This window comes from Canis lupus, chromosome 21 (assembly GCF_048164855.1).
Source record: "Canis lupus baileyi chromosome 21, mCanLup2.hap1, whole genome shotgun sequence".
Classification (NCBI taxonomy): domain Eukaryota; kingdom Metazoa; phylum Chordata; class Mammalia; order Carnivora; family Canidae; genus Canis; species Canis lupus.
The window spans coordinates 42890967-42908790 of NC_132858.1; the positions used below are offsets into that span (position 1 = coordinate 42890967).

Here is a 17824-nt window from a genome sequence, read left to right on the forward strand (position 1 = left end):
CTTAGACCCACTAAGATCTTTCCAAACTGAAGCTCCTGTTCTTCTTTAGATCTCAGCTTAAACGTTTCCCATTTTTCTCTCTTACTTATTTTCTTCATAATGTTTATCAAAATTTGTAGTCATGTATTTGATTGCCTCTTTACACTATTAGGTCCATTAAGCTTAGGGCCGTGTATCCCTAAAATCTAGGTCTGCACATAATAGGTACTCCCTGAAAAAAAAAAGTTTAAAGATTGTTGCTGAGTGAGCCATGGATAAACTCTGCTTCACAGTCTCTATCACCATCTACTGGGTTGTCCACTAGTTAACACGGGTCAAACCAGGAAAGAGAAAATTTCTTGGCAGCGATATCAGGAGGCTCCTACTTCCCAAGTTGTATTCAGACTGGAAAGTTTCCTTCCCACAACTCTCTTTGCACAAATGAGACCCCAGTCATCAAAAGCCACTACTTAGGAAGAGTTCCATGCTATCTCAGGGCTTATTCTATCAACCAATGGCTGAATATATAAAAATAATGGGCAAATACTCTGAAGAGTCAGAGAAGATACTCCTGAGCCAAGACCCCTTTCACGTGATCTGCATTTGCACTGATTGTTGAAAACGATCTCAAATTAATTTCATTAACTTCAAATAATGAGGTTTTTCATTTTATTTGGGGAACATGGTATTAACAGCAATTCAACTCCCATTCTTTCACAAAGCTATTTAGCTTCTGTCACTCCCCAGCCTTTTGGCTAAGAGGGAGTGTGAAGATGTCGCTTCTGAGGCCATACATTCCATTATCAGGTTTTAAGAGAAATGAGAAAAACACTGAATTTTCTGAAGCATAGGCCCATAGTCTCTGAATCTGTTTTTCATTCCCACTTATCTTGGCTTGTTAAAAAAATTATAAGTTAAGATTTCTACATTCACGAATTCCACCTGTTACCAATAGGGTCTTCTGCAGAGTTAATGCCATCCTTCTTCCCCAGGTCACATGAGCCATGTGACAACACATACACAAATATACAAGGCACACAGTCAGTGCTTAAAAAATCTTTAATGAATTACTGTTATTTACCAGTCATTTTCTTTCTATGAAGAAAATTGACAAACAATGACATTTTCACCATTTTGTAAATCATTTTGTAAATCCTTTTCTCGGTAACTAGAATTGCCAATAAATTCCCAAGTCCTTTGTTTTATTTTTTTTTTTAAGATTTTATTGATTTATTCATGAGAGACACACAGAAAGAGGCAGAAACAGGCAGAGGGAGAAGCAGGGTCCCTGACAGGGAGCCTGATGTGGGACTTGATCCCTGCACCCTGGGATCACGCCCTGAGCCCAAGGCAGACACTCAACAGCTGAGCCACCCAGGTGCCCCTGTTTATTTTTTAACAAGTTCGTTTTTTGCATTCAGGTGACTTTTAATACTTCCTTTCTCTTCAGTTTGAGAAAGAAATGGATGGCTCCACATTCTTGCTCTAGATCAATGACAGTTTTTTCAAAGGCAGTGCGAGCCAAAGTGGAGTCCTTTGTGTCCTGCCCCAGCGGGCAGGTGCATTTGCAGAAACCAACCCCCAGGGGTCAGAATTCACAAACTGGAAGTGGCCTCAGGTTCAGTTATTAGCTCAAGAAGCCTCAGCTCTGTTTCTCTGGAGAGGAACCTCTTACCTGTTGTGAGATAATTGGGGTTTTCCCCAGAGGATTTTTGACATCTCTTCACCTGGTGATATAGGAGTAGGTCCAGATGACAAAGAAAGAAGACATCTCAAAACCATCCTCACAGAAGCACATTTGTATGTAATGTCAATCACAGAGCATGGCAAAGGCAGAGAGAATCGAGAAGTGCTTTAGGTTTAAAATGTTGGTGGTATCGGGGCACCTGGGTGGCTCAGTTGGTTGGGCAACTGCCTTTGGCTCAGGTCATGGTCCCAAGGTCTTGGGATCAAGCCCCGCATCAGGCTCCCTGCTCAGCAAGGAGTCTGCTTCTTCCTCTTCTGCTCCCCCTGCTTGTGCTCCCTCTGTCAAATAAATACATAAAAATTAAAAAAATAAGAGAGGATAACATAAAACAAAATGTTCATGGTATCAAAATTTCTGATCAACACTACCTCTTAGTGGGTATTGCTGTTAGAGAGAGAGTTGCTTCTTTAGCTTAGAGTGGGAAAGGACTCCTTTGGGAGGAAACACCAGTCCCAGAGTTTCCCACATCCCAGGTGACTTTTGCCCACGGAAGGACAGATAGTTGGGAAGGCCACCATGGGTGGGTGACGACCAGGCCTGAGGCACCAATGAGAACCCAGGTTTCCTTCCACTTCTAGCAATCCACAACCCTCTCCAGATATTATCAACACTTGGGACACCTCTGATCACCTATTCTCCTCAGATCCAATTCCCCACTGTTGTCCTCCTTCCTAGGACTTACCAGTAACCTGTCATGCCCCACTTGATGGTAAAACAAAACTAAACAAAACACCTTTATTATTCCCAACCTAGTCAAGGAGGTTCCCTGCCTTCTGTGTCCTCTACTTTCCATTGCAGAGAGAAATTCTGCTCTCCCAGAGACTACCATTTTTCTGCGCTTATCTGAAATAGGAGTTGCTTTGTGTTTGCAAGCTCTGCTTCATGCCAAACTCTCACATTTACACTTCTGAGTCATTAATACCTTTGTCATCCTCACCTCTGACCTCACTACACATTTGCCTCGGGTACCTGTGGCAAGTCTTCCTTCTAGAGGACTTTCAGCTCCATGCAAAAGGCCATCCATAAACCACCTTCGTCTCAGTATTTTGCCCTTTCAAGACCACACCTGAAGTTCCATTGCTCCCTAGAATTGCTCCATCTCTGAAATCTCAGACTCAAGCACCCACCCACTGACCTCGTCCTATTCTTCAATCACCACAATGCAGGCACTTCTAGTTCTGAATCACACCCACTCTCTCCATCCTGTCAAACCCCTTTTGTATTTCCATCACTGTTTTCTGCACCCCAGATCCCATGCTCAGTCCCTTTACTCTCTTACCCCTTGACCTACTTCTACTGCTTCTAATGCTGCACCTGTGTGGGCTACTTACCTTCCCACAGCTCTTCCTTCTTCTATTTTCAGGCTATGTACTCTTCCTGAGTGACCTCATCTACTCCCACAGTTTTAAGTGCTACTTACAAGCTGATGCTTCCCAAGTATCTATCTCCAGCCAGATATTTTTTCCTAAATTCAGGAAAAGGCACATAACCTGAATGTCTATGGGGTGTTTCCATAAGCACTTGCAAACTCACTTTGTCAAAACTGAGCTAATCATTCCCTCCCCCACAGGTGGGGTGGAAAACTGATCCTCCTCTTATATCCCTCCTCTCGGTGAATGGTACTTCATGTTCCTAGTCTCTCAAATCGGAAAGTCAAGTCATTCTGGACTCTCTCCCTTCCTTAGTCACATATTTTCTTTCAATCTCAAATTGGTCAATTGTAATTATTCCCAAGTGTCTGGCAAATCCATCCATTCCACATCATATGAACCCTGTTCATTTCCTACTTGAATCTGGCACCAGGATTCTTTAATTGCAAATAATAGAAACTACCTCTGGCTAATTTGTTATGAGCAATGTGTGTGTGTGTGTGTGTGTGTGTGTGTGTGTGTGTGTGTATACATGTATATATCACATATATATACACACATATATATCAGAAAGATACTGGGTAATGTGTTCACATATATATATATGAATGTATACACACACACACACTCACACACACACACACATATATTAGAAAGATACTGGATAGTTTCCCAAAATGGAAGAAAAACTGACCAACTAGAACTTTGGAAGGATAAGAACCAATGGCTTACAGAGGTAGGAAACCTCGTAAGGTGTGCCATTAGCTGATGCAGCTCCAATCATCTTGTATCTCTGTGTACCTCCCAGCTAATCACCCTCCCACACCCTCCCTTTACCAACTGCAGTTGGTAAACCTTCTTTCTAAAACAGAAATCTGATCAAGTCCCTCATTTTTTAAAAAGATTTTATTTATTTATTCATGAGAGACACAGAGAGAGGGGCAGAGATATAGGCAGAGGGAGAAGCAGGATCCCCATGGGGAGCCTGATGTGAGACTCAATCACAGGACCCCAGTATCAAGACCTGACTCAAAGGCAGATGCTCAACCACTGAGCCAGCCAGGTGCCCCAGGTCCCCCATTCTTAAAATCCATTGCTGGCTAATCAGAGCTTTCAGAATAAGATGCCTAAATCCTTAACATTCATGAGTTGGCTTCTCTTGGTACCATCCCTGACCATTCCTCTCCCATCTTTCCACCTCACATGCTATTCTTGAGTCCTGCTTAGCTACATGCAGGTCCCTGTCGGTGCCAAACTCTCTCATGTTCTGATGTCTACTTTAGTAGCGATGATGCTAGCAGAACTCACCTGAGCTGGTTCAAACAAAGAGTCTTAAATGAAAAAACCACTTTCAGAGGTATAGGAAGGGTTAAATGAGTCAAGAAAGCAAGATAGAATGCCTATAGACTAGCCATGGTGGGAAGTCATTACCAAACTGGGGCTGAAATCAAGACAAGGGGAGGAAACAGAGATATCAGAGCTCAGGGAGAGCTGAAGCCACTGGGGAGAGGATCATCCCTTTGGAAGTATAGTTGTTGGGAGATGCAGCTACTACCACAGGGATGGAACGCCCACCCATATCCCAAGTGATCCTCTGCTACTTTGTATAATGCTTATCATAGTGCTTACACACACCAGTGAGGTAAGCACACACCAGTGTGGCAGCTCATTCACCTGCCTGGTTTCTACATTTCTGGAGGACAAAGACTCTGCTTGTCTGAGCATGCCCCAACATGCACAGCACTGTACCTGGCACATAGAGAGTGCCCCATGCATTTGCTGAATTAATGAACAAATCAATTGATCGGTTTCACTTTATTTCAACGTGGAATCTGAAATCAGTGAGTTTACAGGCAAGAGAAAAGGGAAGGAAAGTGAGAACTGCAGGCAGAGTTTGGGGACATGTTTCTTGAGATAAGAAAGGTACCGGGATCCCTGGGTGGCGCAGCGGTTTAGCGCCTGCCTTTGGCCCAGGGCGCAATCCTGGAGACCCGGGATCGAATCCCACGTCGGGCTCCCGGTGCATGGAGCCTGCTTCTCCCTCTGCCTATGTCTCTGCCTCTCTCTCTCTCTCTCTCTCTGTGTGACTATCATAAATAAAAAAAATTAAAAAAAAAAAGGTACCACTCACTGGGTTAGCCTCCTTCTGTCTCCAGGATTAGGTCCCCAAAAATTGTTATTAAATTAACACAAAAAATAGCCATTTGCTGAGTCTGACTTTTAATGGAAACAATGGGCAGGAACCTGACATTAACATAATGCAGAAGGTGAGCTATGGCATCTGTCCTTCTCTGATGCAAGAAATGAAGGGTCCATGGGACCAATGAGATTCTCAAAATTAGTAGGACAATCGGAACCAAGACAGGAGAGATCAAGCCTGAGAGTGAAGGAATCTCTCTTGTTCCATTTAGATGGTGCGTGGAAGTGGACAGTGAGGTGGCCCATAAGGAACAGAAATAAGTTGGCTCCCTGAGAGTAAATATAAACCAACACTCAATGGAAGAGTTTGGAGATTAAGTTGCTACCTCTTGGGCTCACAAACATTTGGCTGTAATGCAATTAGTTTACCTTAAGAAACGTGTGACTTTGGAGCCGGGGTCAGGTGTGTCAGCACCCAATGTCTGGAGCACAGGCAGGGCTGAGCTTGCGGAGCCCTCAGTTCTGAGAACCTGACACCCCTAGGTCCTTGCACCCAAGTGAATGCACTAAGATGTAACGGATGTTAGAAGCCAGGCTGATCCCGTACACATCAGCTATGGCTGAACTGTGTGCCCCCCACCCCCAAATTCACATGTTGAAGTTCTCAACCCAGTGTGACTATATCTGGAAAGACTCGTTAGGAGCTAATTAAGGTTAAATGAGGTCATGGCAGGCCCCAATCTGATAGAACGGTGGCCTTAGGAGAAGAGGAAAAGACAGAGAGAGATCCCTCATGTGAGACACAGGGAGGGGCCACCGAGGGAAGGCAGCTGTCTGCAAGACTGGAAGAGAGCTTCTTTCCGTCAGGAAGCAGATCAGCTGGCAGGCCTTGACCTTGGACTTCCCAGCCTCCAGAACTGTGAGAAAAAAAATTCTCTTATTTAAAGCACCCAATCTGTGGTATTTTGTTATAGTCGCCCAAGCAGACTGAGACAACACTTGGGCTTTGAATTTGTTTATACTCTGAAACAAAGGGTTTTTCTTATGCAAAATTGGTAGTCTTCAGGCCAAAACCTGAAATCAGATGACAATCGATGAAGCACCTTCTGTGATCCTCTGTTTCACCCTCTGTGAAATGGGAATGACAACCTCTGCTCTGTCAGCCTCAGGTCACCGCTGTGCTAATCAAGTGCACGAGAACATTCTGTAAACCCTGAATGTGCCCGGACACGCAAACATCCCGGCATCGGCCCTGTCCGCCTCCCCACCCAGAAGGGAGCCGCACATTAGGAATATTGGCTCCTGGTTTTCTTTTTTTTTTTTTTTAACCAGAAAAAAACGTTATTATCATTCCTACTTGGAATAAGTGAAACGGGGAAGCATTCGGAAGCAGCAGGAAAATCTCAGGCAGGGGCAGTCTCAAGTCAACCCAGGAGCGAAACCTGGAGAAAACTGAGCCCGGGGAAGGAAGAGTACAACGAATGTGCAGCTTCAAGAAGAAAAAAGAGACAAAAAGCTAAGAGAACTCTGGCTGCTTTTCCCAAGGCAACTGTCTGTCCCACAAGCCAACGCCTGTTCCGAGGGGAAGAGAGGTTTTCCAGAGGCCAGCGTCCTCTGAGGCTGTGGAGGTTGATGAGAGGGGAGGGAGCCCCTGCATTTGGGGGGGGGGGGGGTGAGACAAACCGCTTGCATGGAGTATGGGTACAAGTGAAAGCAGCCACGAGAGGAAGGAGGCTAACAGCCTGAATTTGGGCCACACTCTGTGAAATGTGATCGAATGCACACGGTGCCTAGAGCAAACGCAGGAGGTCAAGTTCACACGTGGGCCAAAGGTCCAGTCTCTGCGGAGGAGCCAAGACGCAGCAGTGCTCCGGCGCTGCACCTGCCCAGCGTGAGTGGGTCAGAGGGGGCCTGGGACGTGGGGCCGGGGGAGGGGAAGGCGGGGGGGGGGGGGGGCGAGGTCGGGAGCCTGCGGCCAGGGAGGCCAGGGACCCGGGAGAAACACGAGCAAATAGGAGAGTAAAAGTCAGCACGCACGTGTTCCAGGCCAGCTCGACTGCGGGCAAGTCGGACTCTAATGATCCACTTCACCTTAGGGACCCCGGTCTCCCCCTTATACAAGGGGGCTGATGCAGCAGGCTCGGCTGGTCTTCCAGGGTTGTTGGGAGAATCCAAAGAGTTAGAAGAGAAACTATTTCAGAAATGGAAACGAATCATACACCTAAGCGGGGTTCACTCCCCCCTCCCACCCCCAAGGAAGCGCGCTTGAGGTTGGGTCAGGCCTCCTGCCCCTGGGGCCTAGCAGGGCTCCCCCTCCGGAGGCGCAGCCTTCTTCCTGCCGAGCTGGGAGCGGGGGCGGAGGCTGGGGGCTGCCGGTGGCCGGGGTGGTGGCGGGAAGGCCACCTGGGGGTGCACTTTCCTCTCCTTCCTCTCTGGTCTCCGCCCTGCCCAGCAACAGCCAAATACAAGACCTTGGACTCCTGCTCTCCCCACCCGCTTCCTCCTGCTCAGGTCCCTCCTCTCCCTGCCTCCCCAGAAAGGGCAGTCTGGGGGTGAGCGCTCGCTGCCCCCGCCTTCCAGGGCGGCTAAGGGGTGGCCCGTGTGCTGCCAGCGCGGGGCAGTGCGCTTGCTTTCGCCAGGAAGGGACAGGGAGAGCCCTGTGGACCCTCGGCGATGGTCGAGAGAAGCGCCTGAGGCCCATAGGGAACTTTTGGGGGCCCCCTCGGAGCTCCCTAAAGGCACAGAGGCAACTGGGGTCACTTCATAGGGTCGCTGAGGAGACGGGGGGTGCTGGCTGCCATTTCCTCCCCAAGCCCTGGAGTTGCGGCCTCCTGCCAACACGTTGCCACCTGGCCCTAACCCTGAGAAGGCTCTTCCCTGTCCCCGACCCCCCCACCCCCCCACCCGGGGGGCTCCAAGGGTCTTGACCCCAGCCCAGGGCTGGAGATGAGCTCCTATCCCCTGGGGAGAGGGCTGAGCACTGGGAGAGGAAAAGTGGCCTGCAGGCCCCTCTATAGCAATAGAACGAATGTTCTAGAGGTTCACGATTTACAACGCCCTTGAACAACCACGATATTTTATTGGAGCCTGACAACAACTGTCTTAGGGAGGTTGTTCAGAGCGGAAATCTGGAACTCACGAAGGTCAGATGACTTGCCCATCCAACATCCGAGCTATTAGAGGTGGTCCTGGAGCTGAAGCCCGCCGTGCTGTGCCTGCTGGGCTCACCACACTGCCTCTCTACGGGGCCTGCTGCCCTCTGACCTCCACCCCACACAAGTACCAGGACGCGGATTGCTGTGGGGTGCAGGAACCGCTTGCTCCAGGAGTGGCTGCCTGCCTGTGGCCGCAGAGCCAAGTGGGCAATAGGAAGGACACCCGGGGTGAGAAGGAAGTCTCAGGATGAACCCCGGGGACGGAGCGGGGGCGGGGGCAGAGATCTCTCTACTCTCAGAGTTGGCTGTCCCCCAAATGTGAAGACTGCGGCTTGGCAGCTGTCAGAGGGCAGCCGACAGGAAGTTTCCTCCCAGGTAAATGAGAGGTGGCTCCAACTAAGCCCTTAACTCTGTGCACCTTGGAGCCACCTGGAGACGTTAGTTGACAGTTGAATACTGATTGCCCACGTCCCCCTAGAGCAACTGAGTCACAGATGGCTGAGAGAGGGGCTTTGGCATCTGCGGATATTTACGTTTGCCCACATGGTTCTCCTGCTTAGGATGATTGAGAACTGCTGTTCTAGGTTCTCAAACAAGGGAGACACAGACCTGCGACACAAAAAAGGGTGCCTCACAGAATGGGGGTACCCCCAAATCGAGCCAGTGTCACGTCACCCCTCTTCTTTACTTTCCTCAAACATTCATTCCCCTTTTTTTTTGGACTGGGACCCTGCTGGGGTGTCTCTAAATGTCACAAGAGAGGGGTGCTGGTTTGTTCAAGGCTCTAACTTTCTAGGAACCTGCTGCCCTGGCCGGAGTCTCAGGGCCCAAGAGGCGCAGGCCCTCCACCCCCACCCCGTCCTCAGCTCAGATTAGAACCTGGGGAGCCCCCGGCAGGTTGCCCAAGGCTACTCTAAAGACGGGCCTCCTATTCCCAAGGGTCCCTGCTCGCTGGCAGAGGAGAGGCGAGAGGGGCGGCCGGAAGCCTGTGTGTACTGGGTCTCCCGCTGCAGCCCAGCACTACTAGCTGGAGGCCGGGGCTGACGCAGAGCCCCTTGCAGCCCTTGGCTTCCCTTCAGGCGTGTATTTATCTAATAAACTCTCTGAGCCAGGCTTCCGTCAGACCCCCCACTGCCCTTGCCGGGTGGGGGGGGGTGGGGGGTGGGGAGGGGGTGGGGGGGGGTGGGTGCAAGCACCACATTGGGAAGCACCCCCAGAACTTGGGATGCCACTGGATCATGGCTCTGGCCACCCCAGAGAGCCCCAGACCCAGGCCACACCTGCGTGGGCGGGCGGCAAGGTGGGAAATGCGGGGCTCTGCGGGGTTCCCTCAAGCCGACCCACCGTGGAGCACAGCAGAGGGTGGAGGGTGGGTGCTGTTCCAGTGGTCCTCACCGCGCCCTGCGGGCTGATCAGTATTATCTGTTTTACAGCTCCCAGAAGCCCAAGGAGGACACCCCCAGGACCCAGGAGGCAACAAATGCAAAAAGCATTTGTGTGCAGGCCTCACGCTTGGGGGACCTGGGGATGCTGACTGTTCATCAGTGGCAAAGCTTTGCAGAGAAGTGGGTGCCGCAGAAATCCCCTGGTGCTAAATACATCCACAGGGGCATGTGATGTAACGGTCCGTGCAAGGACACGGATGACCCTGGAAAACAGTAGGGAAAGTGAAGGCCTCCTATCGTGTGATTCCATTTTTCTTTTTAATGATTTTATTTATTTATTCATGAGAGGCACAGAGAGAGAGGCAGAGACACAGGCAGGCTCCATGCAGGGAGCCCGATGTGGGACTGGATCCTGGGACCCTGGGATCACGACCTGAGCCAAAGGCAGATGCGAAACCACTGAGCCACCCAGGTGCTCCTTGTGTGATTCCATTTATACAAAATATCTGGGACAGGCAAATCCGTAGAGGCCGATGTGCATTTCTGGTTGCTGGGGCTGAGGCCAGGGGTGAATGCTGAGTGAGGGTGAATGGGCATGGGTGAGAAGAATGTTCTGGAACTAGGTAGTGGTTATGGTTGGACAACCATGTGAATGTCCTAAAAACTACTGAATTGTACAGTCTTTATGTCAAAAAGAAAAAAAAACTCCCAGCGTGAGGGTCTTCAAAGTCTGGAAGCTTCCCAGGATTCCCTGACATTCCTAGAATAACTTTCACAAGGTCCTTCAACGAGTAAGGGGCAAGGGCAACATGTAAGCCAAACCCTGCCTGACCCTGAACAGCCTGCTTCTCTTCCATCGATGTCAGGCTCAGCCGGTCCCCGAACCCCTCAGCAACGCTTGTCTGTGCAGGCAGCCAGGTCCTTCCCGCTCACAACTCACTTGGGTTTTCTACACGGAGGAGTCGGGGTCGGGCTTAGCACGAGATAGGACTAGGAGAGGGAGTCGGCAGTGTGGACTCAGGAAGGCCTGTGGGGCTTGGGGTGGCCGGGGGCAGGGGGCCACCCTGGAGGGCTTAAGGACACTTCCTTAAGATGCTCATCATCTCCCAGAGGCCACGTTCCCACTTTTAGGCCTTCATACCGGTTGTTCCGCCTTCCTGGGCCCCACTTCCCCAGTATAGCTAAACCCTTCACCTCCTTGCGTCTTACCTCTGAACGAAGCCTATGCTGACCACTCTATTTTAACTTTTTTTTTTTTTAAGATTTTATTTATTTATACATGAGAGACACGGAGAGAGAGGCAGAGAGAAAAGTAGGCTCCCTGTAAGGAACGTGATGCGGGACTCGATCCCAGGACCCCAGGATCACGACCTAAGCCAAAGGCAGACAGACGCTCAACCACCGAGCCACCCGGGCGCCCCTGACCACTTTACCTTAAATCACGCACGCACACACATGCGCACACATTTGCCTCTGTCTTCCTACTCCTCACCTGCAGCTCATCCTTCTCTACCAGACATCACTTACTGGGGTAGGACTTTTGTCATTTCTTTTCCATTTCTCCCAGCTAGAACATTAAACTCCACCAAGTGGAAATCTTTGATTTGCTAATGTGGCCCGACGGCCCAGAACCAGTGCCTGACATGTTGTGATGCTCCACAAGCAGGGGGACAGAAGAATTAACAGACTTGTGTTTTGTTCTGCGTGTCCCTGGTCTACCAGACACCCAGGGACCGACCACATGCACACGTTTTGCTGAGCGCCCTGGGACACCTGCTTTGAGCTCAGCACCAGAAGCAAAAATGCCAGTTTTCCAAAGTCGTTTACCTCTTCATCTCCACGCAAGCCCAGCCCTTTGCTGAGAACACCACCTGAGAATATGACCCCCTGCTGTCTTCTTACAAAAGAGGTGAGCTTTCCTCTGCTTAGATGCGCCAGCCCCTGGGCTCCTTCTAAAGGAGCACCCAGACTCTGCCCCACTGCTTTCCTTCCGCACCTTCTTTCTTCTCTTTGAGGCATGTATTATAACATGAAATTATTGTTTCGTCCTTTGCCTCTGTGTGGACTCTCTCGCTCGAGAATATAAGCTCCACCAGGACAGGAACCAGGTCTGTTTTCCTCACTGCGACATCCCTAGTACTTAGCACACCTGACAGGTGCACAGTCAATGTCTGAGGAAGGGAGAAAGAGATGAAGAAGGGAGGGGATGGGGATCCCTGGGTGGCGCAGCAGTTTGGCACCTGCCTTTGGCCCAGGGCGCGATCCTGGAGACCTGGGATCGAATCCCACGTCGGGCTCCCGGTGCATGGAGCCTGCTTCTCCCTCTGCCTGTGTCTTTGCCTCTCTCTCTCTCTCTCTCTCTCTCTCTCTGTGTGTGACTATCATAAATTAAAAAAAAAAAAAAAAAAAAAAGATTAAAAAAAAAAAGGGGAGGGGATGGGAGGCGGCAAGGAGCTCTCCATATAAGGAGGCCAAGGTACAAGATCTGCTAGAGAGGCCCTGATAATGGAACCTTGGTGTGAAAAAGGGGGTCCTGGCCCACAGGAATGGCTAGAGCCAAACCTAAGCATACTGCCTCTCACTTGCTTGAAGGGGTGCACAGTGGCTGACCAGCATCCCCCCTGTGGACGCGTGATGGCAGCCAGAGAGCCAACTCTTCTGATCCAGATGGTGAGCACATTGCTTCCCTGATCTTCTAGACGAATCCAGGCAAGTCGACAGAGTGATATCAAATACAGCAGCCTTTCCTCCACATTTAGAATCGCGAACTTGTCTGCTAAAGGCTTAACGGGCAACTCCTGGTCTCAGTCTCACCATCGCCATGTGACCTGGTGTCATCGGTCCCATTTGACAGGCGAGGAGCCCGTTGCATGTGCGGGGACTACGCCTTAGCCCTCGGGCAGCCTGGTTCTGAAGCTTACGGGCTTAACCACTGCATTTACTGACCCTTTACCTTTTTTTTTTTTTTAAGATTTTATTTATTTATTCATGAGAAACACAGAGAGAGGCAGAGACACAGCCAGAGGGAGGAGCAGGCTCCATGCAGGGAACCTGATGTGGGACTCGACACCAGGTCCCCAGGATCACACCCTGGGCCGAAGGCAGGTGCTAAACCACTGAGCCACCAGGGCTGCCCATGACCCTTTACATTTTACATTTTACTGGTCCCCTCTGCTGCTGCTTTTTTCTTTTTTTTTAAACTTTTATTTATTTATGATAGGCACACAGTGAGAGAGAGAGAGAGGCAGAGACACAGGCAGAGGGAGAAGCAGGCTCCATGCACCGGGAGCCCGACGTGGGATTCGATCCCGGGTCTCCAGGACCGCGCCCTGGGCCAAAGGCAGGCGCCAAACCGCTGCGCCACCCAGGGTTCCCTGCTGCTTTTTTCATAAAAGAACTCCCTGTAGTTCAATTGGCAAAGATAACATCCCAGGGGACTCCTGGGTGGCTCAGTGGTTGAGCATCTGCCTTGGGCTCTGGGTATGATCCCGGGGTCCTGGGATCAAATCCCACGTCAGGCTCCCTGCAGGAGCCTGCTTCTCCCTCTGCCTGTGTCTCTGCCTCTCTCTCTGGTCTCTCATGAATAAGTAAATAAAATCCTGGCATGCTCAGACCCGAACTGTGTCTTGTGGATAAATCCCGCCCCGCAGTTGGCACCAGGGAGGTGCTAGCTTACAACAGTTAGCAGAGATTTATTTTAAAAAGGACAAATCGATGGTCAACAATTGTCTATACATAAACTTATTTTTCATTTTCTATCACACTGGAAACTTGTCCTTTTCTTCCCATTTGGTGAAAACTGGAAAAGCCACAACGTGTCAGCAGCCAAGGGGCCCAGCTCCTCTGTGTGGTTTGGACCCCTCCTGAGACACCTGCTGGGATGAAGGTGAGGAGGCCTTGGGAAGAAGTTTTCACATTCCGAACATCTAGTGCATTACTTACTTCTTTCCAAAAATAGGACTTTATTTCAGATTGACTTTGTTCTCCTTCAAAGAGAAACCGCATTTAAATAAAAGCCTAAGTGCCACCTGCAGCGCTTCGGTGCATGCGTGCGAGCATGCCGCCGCACAAGTCCCTTCCGAGCCAGAGGCCTGTGGGGTTGGGGCAGGTGAACAGCCTCCTGCAAAGCTTTTCTCAGAAGGTTCTGAATCTCCACTTGAGCCGCTGTGTGGGCCTCCTCTCCACCTCGAGTGCCCGGCTCTGCGGGGAGCTTCCTGGCATGTGCCACACTCTTCTCCAAGGACATGGGGATTCTGTGTCTATTTAACAAACAGAATATGGTTAAAAGAAGCATCTGGAGCAACCCAGAAAGGGAAGGAAAAGGGAGGGGCAGGGAGCGACTAACTTAGCACACCTAAAACCTAGAGGCTGGAAAAACTGGTGGATGGAAGAGGGTGCTAAGTCCCCAAGGTGTGGGGGCTTCGCACCAGCAGGAACAAGAAACCAAAGGCACCCCTACTTCTCCCTTCCTCAGTGAAGCTGAAGCCCTCACTGACCCTTATGAGAAAGGCAGGAGGTGATTCCTCTGCCTTGAACTTGAAAGTAACCCCTCCTCCTGCCTGTTCCCTGAACCCGCCGGGTGCTGCAAGAGTGTTTCCTTGTCTTCTCTCCAGATGTCACAGTGGGAGCCCGACACCACTCTGAGGGAGCCCTGCAACAGAGTCACAATGAACCAAGCCCCCAGAGCAAGCCTAGAGCCCAGGCCTGTCCTAAAATCACTCTGCCACCTGATTAAGGCCTTATAGCCTGAATGCAAAGTTAGATTCCTTGTGGAGGAAATCCTGAGAGTCAACCTTCTTTTTAAGACCTTGATCCTCTGCAAAGGGGAAAGTGTCCTCAGATCCCCAAAACAGGGCTTCTCAGTGTGGTCCTGGGATCATCTGGGTCTGAATCAGCTTGGGTCCCTATTAAAAATTCAGAGTCCCGGGCCCTCTCTTAGTCCCAGCACACCCCCCCCCCCCCCCCCCGACCTGGGATTTAGGGAATCCGAGGCTTCCTACAGCTTGGGAATCACTAGATTTGAGAATTCAAGACTCACATTCCTTCTCAGAAAAATTTGGCCCAGGTGAGATCACAACCATTTTTAGACCAGTATTTTTTTAAGGCTCCCTCCTTGTTATGCTAGCATCAAGGCACTTGGGAAGTTGCAGATTCATTCCAGAACAAAAAGATCTGTACGCAGAACCCAGACTGGTGGCACCCGGTTCACGGAAATGCCTGTGCCTTGCCAGCAGTGCCATTGACTGCGTGATGGTAGTTTGCTCTGAACAAAGGAGCAGAGAAGACAGGGTGTGCAGGTGAATCTGAGTTGTGCTTGCAATTGCCATGGCAACTGCAGCCATCATCCCTAGATAGGATCCCCGCAGGTCCATTTGCAAAGCCCGAGGCCCTGCTTGCTTTGGATTGGAAATCCTGCCTTCTTGGGATGTGGTTCTGAGGGTTTGTAAGTGTGTCTCCAAAACAGAAGCAAATAGGCAATTGTGCTTTTCTACCACTCTGTTTTCTCGGTGAGAGTCTTCCAAAAGCATCTCTGCGTAATCCAAACAGGATGGAAATTCTTCTCATCCCTTGGCACAAATCTCCTCCTGCCTCTTGCTTGGAGGGGAATGGAAGGGGCTGAGTTTGGGGCTGCAATGATTCCTTTGCCTCCCTCCCTTCCCCTTCCTAGTTAGCGGGCCTAATCAATGCTTCTACACCAGGATTTTAATCAGGTTGCAATTTTAAACCACTGTTTATTTTGTACTGAGTGGAGAACTTTTAAAAGGATGGCTATGCTGGAAACCACGGCACATTTTCGTTCTAGGAGCCTAAATGTTAATGTTGCACGGGCCAGATATGGTAAGCGCTGTATCTTACATTATGAATCAAGCGTTTCATCTTTGCCTAAAAATGGTAAAATAACAGCAGCTAGAAGCATATGTGCTTATCGCATAGGAAACAAGGCTCAGTGGCTGTGTCCTTTACCAAGGGGAACGTTTCACATTCCAGAGTCAGGCGGGCCTCCCCCCTCGAGGGCTCAGAAACCCCAGTGCTCCTGGAGTATGTTAATCTCCTCTGGGACAGACTCACAGCCACTAGAGCCCCCCAAAACTGAAGGCCGTCTTGCTCATTTGCAAGGAGAAATACCTCGCAGGAGCAGGAGCACATATATTACATAACCAGCCAACCTGCAGGGGAAGCCAAACAATACAGTGGTCAAAATGCCATTTTGTTCATTTATAGTCAAAAAAATGTTTTTAAATCACTGTATGGGATGGAATACTAAAAGCCCTTGCAGCAGATCCATTTCCGTAGGCAGAACTATAGAGGAAGTCCGATCATAATCAGAGATTTGCTTAAGGAGCAGGAAGTCAGAACAAAGAGAGTTGTTCAGATAAATTCACTGCTTAATGCCATTGAGGCTACGAGAGCTGAGGCTTCCACCTACAGGATAGGACTGACCCAGCCAATAGGAGGGGCTGATTTCTTTTCCCCACACAATGCTCTGAAGAACCCTGCCAACTGTCCCCCCATGACTCAATTTTCTATATTTCAAGCTCCTGATTTTCTCATTATAATTTTTTTTTTTAGCTCTAATTAATATCGGTCAGGTTATCCTCTTACAGCCTGGCAGGGTTGGGGCGGAGGAGGCAATTGTCTTTTAAATGGCTTTTAAATGTATCCTCAGTGTTCTGTATTCTGTACCCTGTTGTGTTGATGTCATAGTTTAACTCTGTACCAGCTACTTTCTTTTTCTTGGGGGCAGCCTCTCTGAAGCTCCAGATAGGTGGGCAACATTTCTGAGTACAATGTCATATTTCTTCTCATTTGCAAGTGACTCAGCTTGCATTTGAAGACACAGTAGCTTGATCTCATGACCCTGAGATCATAACCTGAGCTGAAATCCAGAGGCAGATGCTTAACCGACTGAGCCACCCAGGCGCCCTGGTGAATGCTTGCATCTTAAACTAAAAAGGCTGGGGGCAGATGGGGTCACGGGGGTGGGGAGGATAGAGCAGAGAGAGTGCAGATGGGGACATAGGTCCCCTAAGGAGGCACTGTAAAGAATTTTTTAAGTTCAATTTGTTCTATCAAATTTTGTTTTAATTTGTTGGACTGAACATCTATTACATGAATGTAAGTGATTTTGCACATAATTTATTTACACTCAGGTAAATTCTAGTAAGCAAAAACAAAGGGGGAGAAGCACTTTATATAAGCCCTAGGGGCCATTTGCTCTTTGTATCTTACTGGGAAAAAGGGGATAAAGACTCAAGTTCTTCTGAACACATTAGCCTGGAATGCAATTACCACGCAAAAATGAAGGATTAGGTCAGGGCAACAAATGGGATGTAAAAGACAAGCAAACAAATAGACAAACAGGGCTGCTCAATTCATAGATTCCAAAGAGTTGTGTGGGGTGGGGGCATTAAGGGATGGGAACCTATTTGAGGGATCCAGGCTCTATCTTCCCCCATCCTTTGACCCTTTATTTAAGCATTTGGGTCTTATGTTGTGGAGCAGAGCCCACTAGGCTTGACTGCAAGGGCACCATTAGGGTTTCTTGTATGGAAAGTGTGAATACAGTGTTCAGCATTCACCTTAGGGAGACAGCGGACCCTGGAGTGGCCCTTGCCCTCTCTGTGAGGTATTGGTGAGGTCCTGCAGCAATCTAAAGGCATGAAGAATTCCAGCCTGGGCTGCTGTCCTCTTTAGAAAATTGGAGATCCAATCTGAATGAGGAGAACAAAAGGGTCTTAAGATTCTACTGAAAAGGTTTGGGGTTGATGAACATGATCCATTCACTGTATTGACAGCTGTGCCGGTCTGGGCTATTGAGCAAGGACGTGACCCCAGGGACCTCTACAGAGGTAGTGGAGTAAACCAGAGAAAGAGAAGATGTGATATGCCTCAGAATTTACCAAAGTGAAGGCCTAGAAATTAAGTAGAGGCATCCCAGATAAGCAAAAGGATTATTTACCAACTAGGTCACAAAACATAAAGATCCTAGAATCTCAAACTTTGTCATCTAGAAACATAATGATACTGGATTGCTTCAGGATACTTACA

At 49.4% G+C, this 17824-nt stretch overlaps 2 long non-coding RNA genes across 17 annotated transcripts in view; one reads left to right on the plus strand and one right to left on the minus strand.

Moving 5' to 3' along the window:
* Nucleotides 1-6109: 6109 nt before the first annotated feature.
* Nucleotides 6110-13341, plus strand: LOC140613099 (uncharacterized). Its single transcript, XR_012014234.1, has 3 exons — nt 6110-7126; nt 11498-11684; nt 12368-13341. It is a non-coding gene; the product is annotated as an uncharacterized lncRNA (long non-coding RNA).
* Nucleotides 13342-13451: 110 nt separating this feature from the next.
* LOC140613094 (uncharacterized) overlaps nt 13452-17824 on the minus strand; it is a 66576-nt gene continuing 62203 nt past the window's right edge. For 15 of the 16 annotated variants that reach the window (XR_012014220.1, XR_012014224.1, XR_012014223.1 and 12 more), the window contains one exon: nt 13452-14034. This is a non-coding gene — a long non-coding RNA (uncharacterized lncRNA). Of the gene's footprint in view, nt 14035-17355; nt 17488-17824 lie in introns of all 16 variants that reach the window. The other variant, XR_012014214.1, reaches the window with a different exon arrangement.